General features: G+C 44.9%; 1 long non-coding RNA gene across 11 annotated transcripts; it reads right to left on the bottom strand.

Annotated features, from left to right (window-relative positions):
* Positions 1 to 5,685: 5,685 nt before the first annotated feature.
* On the bottom strand, positions 5,686 to 14,231 carry LOC123128944 (uncharacterized). 11 transcript variants are annotated; one of them, XR_006463532.1, is made up of 14 exons: positions 14,030 to 14,231; positions 9,354 to 9,519; positions 9,056 to 9,243; positions 8,734 to 8,861; positions 8,569 to 8,643; positions 8,412 to 8,451; positions 8,263 to 8,331; positions 7,612 to 7,894; positions 7,339 to 7,464; positions 7,163 to 7,239; positions 6,882 to 7,046; positions 6,546 to 6,630; positions 6,154 to 6,282; positions 5,686 to 5,952 (listed from the first exon to the last, which is right to left on the bottom strand). It is a non-coding gene; the product is annotated as an uncharacterized lncRNA (long non-coding RNA). The 11 variants fall into 11 exon arrangements; XR_006463536.1 differs by having other exon boundaries at positions 8,263 to 8,346; positions 8,773 to 8,861; XR_006463535.1 differs by having other exon boundaries at positions 8,263 to 8,346; positions 8,569 to 8,861.
* Positions 14,232 to 16,135: the final 1,904 nt, after the last annotated feature.

Below are 16,135 nucleotides of genomic sequence, written 5' to 3'. Positions count from 1 at the left end.
CAAGTCAGTCAAAGTCCATGCTTCATTTTCATACATGGATCCTATCTCGGATTTCATGGCTTCTAGCCATTTGTCGGAATCTGGACCCGCCATCGCTTCTTCATAGTTCGAAGGTTCACCGTTGTCTAACAGCATGATTTCCAAGACAGGGTTGTCGTACCACTCTGGTGCGGAACGTGTCCTTGTAGACCTTCGAATTTCAGTAGGGGCTTGATCAGAAGTATCTTGATCATTATCATTAACTTCCTCTCTAGTTGGTGCAGGCACCTCAGAAACATTTTCTTGAGTTGCGCCATTTTCCGGTTCAAGAGGTAATACTTCATCAAGCTCTACTTTCCTCCCACTTACTCCTTTCGAGAGAAACTCTTTCTCTAGAAAGGACCCATTCTTGGCAACAAAGATCTTGCCTTCGGATCTGAGGTAGAAGGTATACCCAATAGTTTCTTTTGGGTATCCTATGAAGACGCATTTTTCCGACTTGGGTTTGAGCTTTTCAGGTTGAAGTTTCTTGACATAAGCATCGCATCCCCAAACTTTTAGAAACGACAACTTAGGTTTCTTCCCAAACCATAATTCATACGGTGTCGTCTCAACGGATTTTGACGGAGCCCTATTTAAAGTGAATGCGGCAGTCTCTAAAGCATAGCCCCAAAAAGATAGCGGTAAATCAGCAAGAGACATCATAGACCGTACCATATTCAATAGAGTGCGATTACGACGTTCGGACACACCGTTACGCTGAGGTGTTCCAGGCGGCGTGAGTTGTGAAACTATTCCACATTTTCTTAAGTGTGTGCCAAACTCGTGACTCAAGTATTCTCCTCCATGATCTGATCGTAGAAACTTGATTTTCCTGTCACGTTGATTTTCAACCTCACTCTGAAATTCCTTGAACTTTTCAAAGGTTTCAGACTTGTGTTTCATTAAGTAGACATACCCATATCTACTCAAGTCATCAGTGAGGGTGAGAACATAACGATAGCCACCGCGAGCCTCAACGCTCATTGGACCGCACACATCAGTATGTATGATTTCCAATAAGTTGGTTGCTCGCTCCATTGTTCTTGAGAACGGAGTCTTGGTCATTTTACCCATCAGGCATGGTTCGCACGTGTCAAATGATTCATAATCAAGAGACTCTAAAAGTCCATCTGTATGGAGCTTCTTCATGCGTTTGACACCTATGTGACCAAGGCGGCAGTGCCACAAGTATGTGGGACTATCATTATCAACTTTACTTCTTTTGGTACTCACATTATGAACATGTGTAGCATCACGTTCGAGATTCATAAAGAATAAACCATTCACCATAGGAGCATGACCATAAAACATATCTCTCATATAAATAGAACAACCATTATTCTCAGATTTAAATGAGTAGCCATCTCGAATTAAACGAGATCCCGATACAATATTCATGCTCAAAGCTGGCACTAAATAACAATTATTAAGGTTTAAAACTAATCCCGAAGGTAGATACAGAGGTAGCGTGCCGACGGCGATCACATTGACCTTGGAACCATTCCCGACGCGCATCGTCACCTCGTCCTTTGCCAGTTTCCGCTTATTCCGCAGCCCCTGCTTTGAGTTACAAATGTGAGCAACTGCACCGGTATCAAATACCCAGGAGCTACTACGGACACTAGTAAGGTACACATCAATTACATGTATATCACATATACCTTTTGTTTTGCCGGCCTTCTTGTCTACTAAGTACTTAGGGCAGTTCCGCTTCCAGTGACCGCTTCCCTTGCAATAAAAGCACTCAGTCTCGGGCTTGGGTCCATTCTTTGGCTTCTTCCCGGCAGCTTGCTTGCCGGGCGCGGCAACTTCCTTGCCGTCCTTCTTGAAGTTCTTTTTACCCTTGCCTTTCTTGAACTTAGTGGTTTTATTGACCATCAACACTTGATGTTCCTTCTTGACTTCTACCTCCGCTGATTTCAGCATTGAGAACAACTCAGGAATGGTCTTTTGCATCCCCTGCATGTTGAAGTTCATCACAAAGCTCTTGTAGCTTGGTGGAAGCGACTGGAGGATTCTGTCAATGACCGCATCATCCGGGAGATTAACTCCCAGCTGAGACAAGCGGTTATGTAACCCAGACATAGTGAGTATGTGCTCACTGACAGAACTATTTTCCTCCATCTTACAGCTGAAGAACTTATCGGAGACTTCATATCTCTCGATCCGGGCATGAGCTTGAAAAACCATTTTCAGCTCTTCGAACATCTCATATGCTCCATGTCTCTCAAAACGCTTTTGGAGCCCCGGCTCTAAGTTGTAAAGCATGCCGCACTGAACGAGGGAGTAGTCATCAACACGTGTCTGCCAAGCGTTCATAACGTCTTGGTTCTGTGGGACGGGAGCTTCACCTAGCGGTGCTTGTAGGACATAATCTTTCTTGGCAGCTATGAGGATGATCCTCAGGTTCCGGACCCAGTCCGTATAGTTGCTGCCATCGTCTTTCAGCTTGGTTTTCTCTAGGAACGCGTTGAAGTTGAGGACTACGTTGGCCATTTGATCTACAAGACATATTGTAAAGATTTTAGACTAAGTTCATGATAATTAAGTTCATCTAATCAAAATATTAATGAACTCCCACTTAGATTAGACATCCCTCCAGTCATCTAAGTATTACATGATCCGAGTTAACTAGGCCGTGTCTGATCATCACGTGAGACGGACTAGTCAACATCGGTGAACATCTTCATGTTGATCGTATCTTCTATACGACTCATGCTCGATCTTTCGGTCTTCTGTGTTCCGAGGCCATGTATGTACATGCTAGGCTCGTCAAGTCAACCTAAGTGTTTGCATGTGTAAATCTGTCTTACACCCGTTGTATGTGAACATCTGAATAAAACACCCGATCATCACGTGGTGTTTTGAAACAGCGAACTGTCGCAACGGTGCACAGTCAGGGGGAACACTTCTTGAAATTATTATGAGGGATCATCTTATTTACTACCGTCGTTCTAAGTAAACAAGATGCAAAACATGATAAACATCACATGCAATCAAATAATAAACGTGACATGATATGGCCAATATCACATAGCTCCTTTGATCTCCATCTTGGGGCTCCATGATCATCTTGTCACCGGCTTGACACCATGATCTCCATCATCGTGTCTCCATGAAGTTGCTCGCCAACTATTACTTCTACTACTAAGGCTAACGCGTTTAGCAATAAAGTAAAGTAATTTACATGGCGTTTCTCAATGACACGCAGGTCATATAAAAGAATAAAGACAACTCCTATGGCTCCTGCCGGTTGTCATACTCATCGACATGCAAGTCGTGAATCCTATTACAATAGCATGAACATCTCATACATCACATATAGATCATTCATCATTCATCACAACTTTGGCCATATCATATCACAAACCACTTGCTGCAAAAACAAGTTAGACGTCCTCTAATTGTTGTTGCAAGTTTTACGTGGCTGAATTAGGGTTCTAGCAAGAACGTCTTCTTACCTACGTTAAAGCCACAACGTGATTTGTCAACTTCTATTTACCCTTCATAAGGACCCTGTTCATCGAATCCGCTCCAACTAAAGTGGGAGAGACAGACACCCGCCAGCCACCTTATGCAACTAGTGCATGTTAGTCGGTGGAACCGGTCTCACGTAAGCGTACGTGTAAGGTTGGTCCGGGCCGCTTCATCCCACAATACCGCTGAAGCAAGAAAAGACTAGTAACGGCAAGAAAGTTGACAAATCTACGCCCACAACAAATTGTGTTCTACTCGCGCAAGAAGAACTACGCATAGACCTAGCTCATGATGCCACTGTTGGGGAACGTTGCAGAAAACAAAAATTTTCCTACTCGCTTCACCAAGATCCATCTAGGAGTTCATCTAGCAACGAGTGATCGGATTGCATCTACATACCTTTGTAGATCACGCGCGGAAGCGTTCAAAGAACGGGGATGAGGAAGGTGTACTCGACGTGATCCAAATCACCGATGACCAGCGCCGAACGGACGGCACCTCCGCGTTCAACACACGTACGGGACGGGAGACGTCTCCTCCTTCTTGATCCAGCAAGGGGAAGGAGAGGTTGATGAAGATCCAGCAGCACGACGGCGTGGTGGTGGATGCAGGGCGTCACAGTAGCAGGGCTTCGCCTATGCTACAAGAGGGAGACGTAACGGGGAGAGAGGGAGGCGCCAGGGGCTGGGGTATGAAGTCCCTCCTCTCCCTCACTATATATAGGAGGGCCAAGGGGGGGTGGTGCGCAGCCTAGGAGATCCAATCTCCTAGGTGCGGCTGCCAAGGGGAGGTTTCCCTCCCCCCAAGGCACCTCGAGGTGCCTTCCACCACTTGGACTCTTCCTTTGTGGAAACCCTAGGCGCATGGGCCTATAGGGGCTGGTGCCCTTGGCCCATATAGGCCAAGGCGCACCCCCTACAGCCCATGTGGCCCCCCGGGACAGGTGGCCCCACCCGGTGGGCCCGCGGGACCCCTCCGGTGGTCCCGGTACAATATCGATAACCCCGAAACTTGTCCCGATGGCCAAAACAGCACTTCCTATATATAATTCTTTACCTCCGGACCATTCCGGAACTCCTCGTGACGTCTGAGATCTCATCCGGGACTCCGAACAACATTCGGGTTACTGCATATACATATCTTCACAACCCTAGCGTCACCGAACCTTAAGTGTGTAGACCCTACGGGTTCGGGAGACAAGCAGACATGACCGAGACGACTCTCCGGTCAATAACCAACAGCGGGATCTGGATACCCATGTTGGCTCCCACATGCTCCATGATGATCTCATCGGATGAACCACGATGTCGAGGATTCAATCAACCCCGTATGCAATTCCCTTTGTCAATCGATATGTTACTTGCCCGAGATTCGATCGTCGGTATCCCAATACCTCGTTCAATCTCGTTACCGGCAAGTCACTTTACTCGTACCATAATGCATGATGCCGTGACCAGACACTTGGTCACTTTGAGGTCATTATGATGATGCATTACCGAGTGGGCCCAGTGATACCTCTCCATCATACGGAGTGACAAATCCCAGTCTTGATCCATGTCAACCCAACAGACACTTTCGGAGATACCCATAGTCTACCTTTATAGTCACCCAGTTACGTTGTGACGTTTGGTATACCCAAAGCACTCCTACGATACCCGGGAGTTACACGATCTCATTGTCTAAGGAAAAGATACTTTGACATTAGAAAACTCTAGCAAACGAACTATACGATCTTGTGCTATGTTTAGGATTGGGTCTTGTCCATCACATCATTCTCCTAATGATGTGATCTCGTTATCAATGACATCCAATGTCCATAGTCAGGAAACCATGACTATCTATTGATCAACGAGCTAGTCAACTAGAGGCTTACTAGGGACATGTTGGTGTCTGTTATCCACACATGTATTACGATTTCCGGATAACACAATTATAGCATGAATAAAGACAATTATCATGAACAAGGAAATATAATAATAATGCTTTTATTATTGCCTCTAGGGCATATTTCCAACAACCGTAACCATCTATTGATCAACGAGCTAGTCAACTAGAGGCTTACTAGGGACATGGTGTTGTCTATGTATCCACACATGTATCTGAGTTTCCTATCAATACAATTCTAGCATAGATAATAAACGATTATCATGAACAAGAAAATATAATAATAATCAATTTATTATTGCCTCTAGGGCATATTTCCAACAGATACTTCAGTTATTTGAAATCGATGCGAGTCAAGGATATTTTTTAAAGTAGGATATGCCAAATAAATGAAAGGATGCTGCAGATATGCACTTTTATTAAGACTAAGACAAGCTGGCAGGCAGTACATTTAGAGCGTCGACCCTGCCCTGCCCGCCGGCATGGTTCGCCATCGCAGGCATCACTTTCCCGTCCAGCTCGCACTCACCGGCTGCCTCTCCCGCGACCCGCTACACAACTACGGGGCTCCTGCTTCCATGAAAACGCAATATAATTTATAGTCACCAAGAAGCAACAGAAGTAAGATCACTACATTAAATCCTAGTATGATGAACCATTTATGCCGAGATACATATGGAGCAACACATAGGTTAAAGTTAAATCTAGCAATATAGTACACTTGGCACCGGGTAAACCACGGATTAAACAATGTGGTAGATAGTTGTTTACCTGAATGCTGACAGAAGTATACCAAGTAACAAAGCTAGTTACTGACAAAGCTCAATGCCTCCAAACCAAAGTTTAACTCCTAATACGAAATGTCTCCGAATCAAGCTAGTTGTGGCCAAACTTTGGAACCTGAAAAAATGGAGTGGAAAACGAAATTAGGAAATGCAAGAGAAAGAAAGTAACATAGGATAAAATCACCTCATTGCTCCAAACATATACAGTACTGCTAAGAAATCTCCTTATTAGTTCTTTTTATAGAATTAGCCCATTGATGAGATAAAGATACTAAATATAGTTATTTCTTACAACAATCTCTGGAAGATTAGTATTACACCAAATGTTGCCAAGAAACATATACACCAGGAGAAATGGTTCTGTTTTAGAGAACTAACCGAACAAAGAGACTTCAACTAATAAAGTAGCACATAATCCGTGATGTAATCCGTAGCCACACACTTATGCCACCTTGGCTCTACCCTATTAGTGAAATAAAAGATGACATATTTTTAAACTTAATTATTATCACATCAACAAAGAAAAAACAAAAGTAATTTACTACTCCCTCCATCCCAAAATAAGAGTCGCTGAAACTCATCATGCAACAGAGGGAGTACTATAGTTTAGCACGTTTCTCTTTCACAAGTATAGCAGTTGAATAATGCGCAGCAATCTGAAATCCTTCACTTACAAAGAAAGAGGGAAGACATAATACAGGCTTGTTAGCTCACCCATACACAGATGAGTCAGTGATGAAGTGGATTGCCAAAAAGAACATACGGGGAATAATCATATCCATGTGTGGCATACTCAGCTCCACCCTTTCTCATCACTATCTTTGGTCACTATATTTGCTAGCACCACACCAAAAGTATGAAATTCCTCACGTTGAATACCTATAAACAAAAGGAGAAATAGGAGGTTATGTCAGCGACCAATCGAAATCATCGAAACTTCAGCACATCAGTACAATGTGTTGTAGATATTTGATTAATGGATGCAATCAACTTACGCATATTTCTTCATCTTCGGATTCAGGGGTGCAGGTCCTGGATGGATTCTGTGGTGCGCCTCTATGGTCAATGCAAGCTGCGGGGAAAGAAAAGTTGAGATGTGATATCTTCAGACCAAGAACTACAGTTACAGGTTCAGATTTGCTTCAAATCATTTAGGCGCAACCAAGAATACCGAGATTAAACGTTCGCTTGTAGCCCTTGATGAATCTCAGGATCTTCTCGTTGAAATCGAAGCCGGGGTTCCAGATCAGGGACCCATACCCGAAGACCCGCACCACCATCTTGTTGTTTGTTTCCCCTGCAGACAACAACAAACTGAGCGCACAAGAAGCCATTCCCCTTCCTCGAACAATAATGTCAACATCGCCCCCAAACCAAAAGCCCCAAAACAGTTCAACAAAATCCCCCCAAAAAGGTTCGGGTAGGGGTAGGTGGATTCGGTTACCTAGCACACCAGAAAGAATGCCGCTGGTGGGTCGGCGGCGCGCGGGGAGGAGCATGATGGGGATTTGGCTCCTCTTACCTCACCCGCGTCTCCTCTCCTCCGCCTGCAGTCTTCTCTCGTCGGATGGATAGATAGGGGTTTCTGGTCGGAGAGGGGGGAGAAGAAGACAGTGGCCTTCTCTCATCTCCTCCGCCATGGTCTCCTCTCCCCGGTTCACGCCCACGCCCATCGGCTCCCTTGCGGCGCTCGTCCTTGCTGCCCGCGCCGCAGCCGCGGCCACGCCCTGCCAAGATGATACAACAATAAGAAGCCAGGGGGTGAATCATTATCCTTTAGCATGGACACCATGATGTTTCAGCGTCTTGTCATTGCATTGAACAGGAAAGAACCTTCTTAGCAAAGGTGCATCACTATTACCTTCGGCGGAGCGAATATTGCCACTGAACAACACTCATGGTGCAAGATAGAAATATTATTAAACGGTAAGCTAGTTCAAGTGATCATGAATAGCAAGGGAAACGGCGTGTTTTATCACTGATATTATATAGTTGAAATCTCAGTGCACATCACATATATATTTTCTAGCAATACCAAGCTTGATCTCAAATAGAACATATCCACATTACCCTCAGGATAACTGAACAACAATACCTGACTGTGGGTCACCCAGTTGAATCCATCCATCTTGGCACCAAAATTGAAAGTTCCAGGTAGCTCCAGCTTGCCAAATAAAAACTGAATGATTATGATTTATGCACCTAGGTGATATCCCTCTGCAGATCATGATCGTTATACTGTACCTGTTGCCAACTTTGCTAGCCACATCATAGAAATTAACACCTAAAGGGTTGAAGCACAAAATATTCAGTACTTACTATGAGTAAAGGAAAATCATAAGAAATTATATCTATGGACTTGCAAAGACAATCAAGAGCAACGGCTGATGTGAAAGCTTACACTGGGTGTATATACGACTCATCTTTTTCCACCAAATTGTCAGTGATAGCACAAACATTTGTAATTTGGAACTAACTGGACAGAAAAATAGGATGCAAATTTATGTCCTCTTGCATGAAACATATTGTTACAGCTGCAAAAATCATGTCATGGAATAGAAGCTACCATTAATCATGTTAGTGCAAGAGGCCACAAACATGCTACCTAGATACACCCTTTGGATCACCCTGGTAGCAGCCAAGCCCTCTGCCGTTCCGCCAGAAGGAGATGAGATTCTTATATCTTTTATGCTTCTGAAAAAAAACATAAAAGGCCGACAGATCAAACCATCATATATATGACCATTTCAGTTTCAATAATTTATTGATTCTCTTAAAATTAAATGATGTCTCGTCATCTTGTGTTTGCTTAAATATATAATTAATAGCCAGGGATTAGAGGCCGGATGTATAAAAAAATTAAAGCTTGGCTCTTGCACAGTCATTACCAGTTGCATGGACAGCAGTGGACAGAAAGCTAGATAAGCAGGATGCCGCTTTGCAAGCTTACTCGTGCATCAATGAACCGTTGAAGAAGTGAAATCTATCCACATACCCAGGTCGCAAGCTTACTCGTGCATCAATGAACCGTTGAAGAAGTGAAATCTATCCACATACCTAGGTCGCAAGCTTACTCCTGCATCAATGAACCGTTGAAGAAGTGAAAACTATCCACATACCCAGGTCGCTTTGCAAGCTTACTCGTGCATCAATAAACCGTTGAAGAAATGAAATATATACACATACCAAGGTCTATGACAGGAGCCTAGGGAGGCCATCTAATACTGTCACCAAGGGGAGATCACTTCTTGTCGAGATCGATTGAGCCTCTTCTCGAGCTCCCGGGTCCCGATGTGTCCTGTTTTCCTCAATCTCACTGCACCATTCCTCTCCCCTTGCGGCATCCTCTCTGCTGCATAAATCATATATTGCATTTGCAGCAATATAAATGCCATTCTCAGTACTCCACAGCTTACAGTAGTAAAATATCTAGCTGATTCTCTACGGTTCATTTACTTGAGAACTGCTGACAGAATTGAATACTGGAGAGTAGCTAAAATCAAAAGAAGAGAAGGAACAAGGATGTACACGCCTGCAGGAAAGTACCTAAAACTGAAAGAAGAAAAGGAGCAAGGATGTACGCACATGTTAGGCTCCCTCTTCCCCAAGCTCGCACCTGCACCTTCTTCTCTCTACCTCTCCTCCTCCCTGAATCTTCCTCTTTCTCTCTTTTCTACCAGGGAAAACTAAAGCCCCGCCATGGCTTGGAGCTCTCCCTGCCAGCCATGGAGACCCGCCTCTACCTGCAAGGAATTCACGCCGCCGCACCAGATCACTCCGTCTCACGCGCCCGTCCGCCGTCGCTCAGGTCCGGGGAGCTCCTGCCTAGGTTGCTGGATCCCTCGATCCAGCCTTCATTGTCGTCACCGACGACCCCCGCCTGGATACCTCGCTCGGTGAGCCCGCCTCGCCGCCCGCCTTCAGATCAACCAGATCCGTGGAGAAGGCCGGGGTGAGCTCCTCCATGGAACCGACAGCATCGGTTGTGGCCACGGCCAGATCCGTGGAGAACGATGACGGGAGGTCGGGGAGGAAGAAGAACGGTGACGGTGGAGGTCTCCCTTTGTCGATCTAGGAGGAGATCGATGGAGGTTGAGGGTTGGCGGCAACGATGGAGAGGAGGGCGTCGGTGGTGGCCATGGCCGAATCACGGAGGAGGGGCGGCGATGGTGACGTCTTGTGGAGGAGGACGGAGAGGGCAACGGCGTCGTCGTGAGGTGGAGAGCCAGATCGGGGATTGGGGTGCGGCGGCGGGTGCGGCTGGAGGCGGGGAGACGAGGGGTAGCTAGGAGGCTGGAGGCGGGGAGGGACGGAGCCACGTTCGTGCGGGCAAGCGCATCGAGCGCATCGAGGGCACGAGGGATCGATCCCAGGGACGAAAAAAAATGGAGGTAGGAGGATGACGAAAATAAACCGGCGAAAATAAACCGTCTCGGCTGAGCGGGAGGTGGGAGCAAGTACCAAAGAAGTACCAAAAAAGACCGGATGAGGTGGGACGAAAATAAAATCCGGAACGCGACCTACCAACTGAGACATTAAGAGTAGAGATGTAAAGCCAACGACTGCTGGATCTTTCCAAAAAAAACTAATACATGCTAGTAGCTTGCAACAACAGTTTCATATCGACATGGCTGTTGGATCGTGAAGTAATACGAAGGTATGTGATATATACCTTGGAGGAGTGTTGTGCTGGCAGAAATTAAGTTGTTTGGTTGGAAAAGCTTGCATAGTGTCTTGCCCTGCTTTGGAGTATAGCAAAACCGGCACACGATCAGTGAGTAGCATCGTGATGCAAGCGCTACGAGGCTCGTGACAGGGGCCAACTCTTCTCCTGCCGTGCCATGCGTCCCTCTTTCATGTATACAAACTTTCTCTCTTAGCCAAACGGCATTGTAGGTTGCATTGTAAATTTGTGTAAGACTACCAAAGTCTATTTTGAGCAAAATATAACAAGAGAGATTTTACGCTACATTATAATACATGAGAAGGGTTTATATGGGTGATCGAATGGTTGAAACAATCAGGGCCATATTAAAGCCCAAGGGCATAAATGTCCTTAAAAATTCGGCCCAAGGATATTGCCGTCCCCAGAAAACTGATCTGTACCTGCAGAAGCAAACTCCAAAAAAATTGCATGTTTTCTTTTCAAATGGTGAATTGCATGTGTTTTGTTTGTGGTTCATGGAAGAAAGTTATGTTATGTAGATCATGCACGGATTCTATTGCCTTTGTCTAGAGTTGTATAGTTGTGATGTTTTAGTTAAGCACATGCTGACTCTAGATCGAAGCATTTGTGAGCTTGCTACTATATGAGCAGAATGGCAACAACGTCACCGTGTACAAGCCCTCTATAATGTATTGCCAGAGTTAGATGTGTGTCATTCCTTGAGTACCTGAAGTTTCTATGTCTATTGCAGCAAGTGCAGTATGGCGCCGCACAACCGAACAAACACTGCAATCATCCTACAGAAAAGAACCGTTTACCTTACTTAAAGCCAGAGAGCCAGAGACATATGGGCTAACTAGGGTTGACGCAATTGAATAAATAAGTCGGTGCATGCTATTGAGGGGAGGGGGCCAAGCCCCCCCCCCCCCCCCCCCCCACCCCATGTCTTATTCTTGTCGGCCCCATCCAGATCCCATATTAAAACTAATCCACAAAGATCTCGAAGATAACATGATCCCATATTAAATATAATGTAACAAACGATCGGCAAATCTCTAGCTGCTTTTCCATCTCCCCAAAGTTCTCAAGTACGAGCCAATAGAATCACTGCTCTAAGTTACTATATTTTATCGGATTCCTAAATTTTATGATCTTCAGCAGAAAGAGAACGAAGCTATAGATACAGAAATCCTCTTGCGATCCCAATCATTATGTTGAATCTAGTCGGCCAATCAAGCAATGATTTTTGTTGTAGCATCTTCAAATGTCAACAAGCATAAGTTTGTTATAAATAATATCATTTGCCAATCTAAGAAGTTCAAGTGACAAGGAAACATAACATGCAAAAAGGAAGGCATTCCCTATTGTTAGGTAAGTATTAATATATGATAATCTTCTCCTCTTCATGAATGCAATGACCAAGAATTCTAACTAGACTCTTGTGCCGCAATCTGGCAATTAAAATTACTTCATTGCTAAGCTCCTCAATACCTTGCCCTAAATCATCACAAAGCCTTTTGATAATAATCTCATCACCTTTTTCTAGTAATACCGTTGTAGGCCTGGCCAAACCTCATTTTCCATACACATTGGAATGGGAGAAAATTGCCCCTTGATTTACTAATAAAAATATTTTGTGGCATGTAAGACCAACACCAATAAAATCATTAAAACCCACCGCTACCTCGTTGCCTCCCTTGGCCCCCGCCGCCCTTCTGCCCGACGTCGAGCCCTTTCGGCCCCCGACGCCGTCGCCAAAATCAAGGTGAAACGCCGCCGCCGTCGCCATAGCTGATTCATCGGATTGCTTCGAAACTTCTTCATTTTCTGTCGGCCGCCGCATCTCACCTTGCTTGCACATCGCTGCAGGTCATTCGCACGCGTTTGGTCTAAACGACACCGGTCGGCTGGTGCACCACCACCGCAATGCAAGTGTTCGACCAATTGCCTAGGTGAGTTTTTTTGTTCGTTTCTTTTTGAACCGAGCCGTTTGGATTGAACCTAGCTGATAGAATTGTAGATGAAGAGGTTGAGGGAGATGGTCTTGGAGGACTTGTCGTCATCCGAAAAGGAAGAAGACGACGATGACTTTGGCACCATTTTAGGCATGATTTTCAATGATGATGTTCGTCGTCCTAGGAGAGGATACACTTTGACTGCATACACATCAACCGTGATAGAGCGGAGGGCCATGCATTCTTTGTCTTTTTAGTGGATTCTGTGTCTTGTGGGTGACTATAGGTGCATACTGAATTCAGGGGACGATGCTCCTTTTCTCAAAGAAAAAATCCATTTCCTCACTCTGTTTTCTTGTTTTATTATGGAAGTTTCCTCAGAAAAAAGAAAAATCCAAAGGCAAAAGCGCTGTTGAATCTTGGGTCTTGATTAATGCCATCTTTTGCCGTATAAGATGTGGAGTAAACAATAGAAAGAATGCACCTGACAAAACAACAAGCTAATACCTGAACCAGGCTTAGTACTTTTGTCTACCGTTTGCATACACTGAGAGATTGCTCATGCAGTGAGAGATTTCGCGTTATTGCAATTACAACACGAAAAAGAAACAGAGAAAAAACTGAAAGAGAAAGAAAAGAAATGTACCGCAAACACGCAGCCAATAGGTTCCTCGAAATCTAGAGGCTAGAATACTTTGATCTGTGAAATAATGCATGATTTCAGAGATTAATCCAAGGAATACATAGCGTGCCTGACTGAATCGACCACGAGCAGTGTCTAGGGGCGTGTTTGGTTCCCTGGGTGCATCTAGCATGCATTGCATGAGGGAGCTTGGTTGGGGCTAGCCTGGTTGAGCTGATGCAAAAATGAGGTGAAATGGGTGTTTGGTATGCTGCATGACATGGGGCAGGCTCAGCTCAGATTTTGTTTGGTATGTTGCATCTGGGTTGTATGAGAGATGCAGCATACAACATATGTTCTTTGGTAGGCTGTATGATGTGGAATATATTTCTTGTGTGCTTGTACTTGTATATAAAATAAACAGAAGACTTTCATATATATTTGATGATTCAAGTAATAAAAGAATATGTCCACAGAAGGCCGCCGCTCCATCCATCCGCATCAGAGAAGAAGCACCGCGAGTGCAGCGCGGGCCGCTGACAGATGGGGATGGCAGGGAGAAGAGATGGATGGGGACAGATGGGAGACATGGAGAGGGAGGGGAGGAGGAGGGTTCTACCTCCGCAGCGGCGAGGATGGCCGCCGGCGATGTCGACAGAGGCGACGGCGCTGCGACATCCACCACTGTCACAGGAGAAGGAGGGGAGCGAGGGGAGCGCCATGAATGAGTCGGGTCTGAGCTGCGAGGAGAGAAACCCTATCCTTTGCTCGCGTGGCTACAGGCGCGCGTGCAGCGGCGGGTGCTGGCTCGCGGAAACGCCCAAAACCTGCGTTCCGAGCGAGCCTGGCTGGGGGGGCTCTTTTTGCACGCACCGGGCCTGGCCCAATTAGACGTGCAAGCTACCAAACATCGAGAATTATGCACGGCGAGTGCGAGCCAGGTGCGAAGCAACGAACCAAACACGCCCTAGATGAATGTGAGCGCCTTTCCAATCTTCCTGTTGGAACACACAGAAATAACAACAGTATTTTGTTGCAGAACAGCTGGCGAAGGGAAGGATAATAAAAGGGAAAAAGTATATTTTTCATCCCTCGATTTTTCTTCAAAGTATAGAAATGATCATTCAACTCCAAAACTAGCAAATCTTAGTCCCTTAACTTCTCAAACCGGATAACTTTAATCCCTCGTACCACTTTGAGTGGTTTTGTTGATGCTGTGGTATGGTTTTCATTGTCATTTTATTGGACATTGTCGTGCGCCTGCCACATTTTTGGACGGTGGCGTTGAGGGCTGCACAACAGGTCTACGGTGTGCCCTTCCTCAATGGCGAGGCCACACCCAACACCCCGCCCAACACTGTGGTGCCTCCGATGAGCGGCTTTGCGCAGCAGGCGAAAAGGAGACGCGTTGCAAGTTACGGCTGTCGCCACTCGAGGGTCATCTTTGTGTCCTGACGTGAGCGGATCATGTCCATGGACGACCTCGTGCACGGCCCTACCGAGGGCCCGTTGCCGGAGTTCCTACAGGAGTAGTGGCTCGATGACGGTGGCAACGGCGAGTTAATTTGTGGATATTGATGTGGCGGTCAAACTCTGTGACATGATGGTCAAACTTTGTTAAAACCATGTCTGCATCAGGCACCAAACCACCCTAAGCGGTACAAAGGACTAAACTTATCGGGCTTTAAAAATTGAGGGACTAAGATTTGCTAGCTTTGGAGTTGAGGGACCATTTCTATACTTTCAAAATAGTTGAGGGACAAATTATATATTTCTCCCATAATAAAAATGAATCTGGCTCTTGCAATGAAGAATGGCAAAACTGACCCTATATCACGATTTTCACTCTGTTATTTCAAATTGAAGACTAGTAGGAGTTGAAGTCTTCCCAGTAGTATAGGAGAGCCAAAATAAGCATCATGGATTTGTTGGTTTCTGGTATTTTGGTGTTTGATTTGAGAGAAGTGCATATTTCAACCCCGAACTCTTTCCCTGGTCTAATTTATAACCTTGAACTCCAATACCATTTAAATTACAACCCCCAACTCTCAAAACCGGCTATGATTCAACCTTCCTCTCTGTGTTGACCGGTTTTGATCTGATTGACCAGTTTTGAACAGTCAACAGGTCCAGTCAGCATGCCACATCAGCAAATGCTTTTCTTAAAAAAATCTGTAAAATCGAAAAAATATCCAGGAAAAGAAATAAAAAATCAAAATTCCGGGAAAAAATCAAGGAAAAGTAAAAAAAATTGAATTTCCGAAAAACAAAATTATCTATATTTCCATGAGAAAACAAAAATACTTACAATTATCAATATTTTTTCCGGATTTTTTTCCTGATCTTACAGATTTTTATTTATATTTTCTTGAAATTTTAATTTTTTTTCTGCCGTGGCATGCTGATTGGACCCGTTGACCGGTCAAAACTGGTCACCCCTAGTCAAAACCGGTCAACAAGGAGGAGAGGGTTGAATCCTGACCGGTTTTGAGAGTTGAGGGTTGTAATTTAGATGGTATTGAAGTTTGGGGTTGTAAATTAGACCAGGGCAAGAGTTCAGGGTTGAAAAATGCACTTCTCTCGTTTGATTTTGATCGTCATATTTTGTAGAGTGGAGGAGGAAGAAGAACAGGGTCAAAAGTTTTGAGCGGCAAAAGGCGATCTACATTTTAGGATGTGTACATATCATATTACTTGATGTCTCTCAGTAGCAGTATTTTTATTT

Source organism: Triticum aestivum, chromosome 6A (genome assembly GCF_018294505.1).
Source record: "Triticum aestivum cultivar Chinese Spring chromosome 6A, IWGSC CS RefSeq v2.1, whole genome shotgun sequence".
NCBI classification, from domain to species: domain Eukaryota; kingdom Viridiplantae; phylum Streptophyta; class Magnoliopsida; order Poales; family Poaceae; genus Triticum; species Triticum aestivum.
Note: the sequence above shows the minus strand (reverse complement) of the source record. Positions and strands in the feature narration are given on the sequence as shown.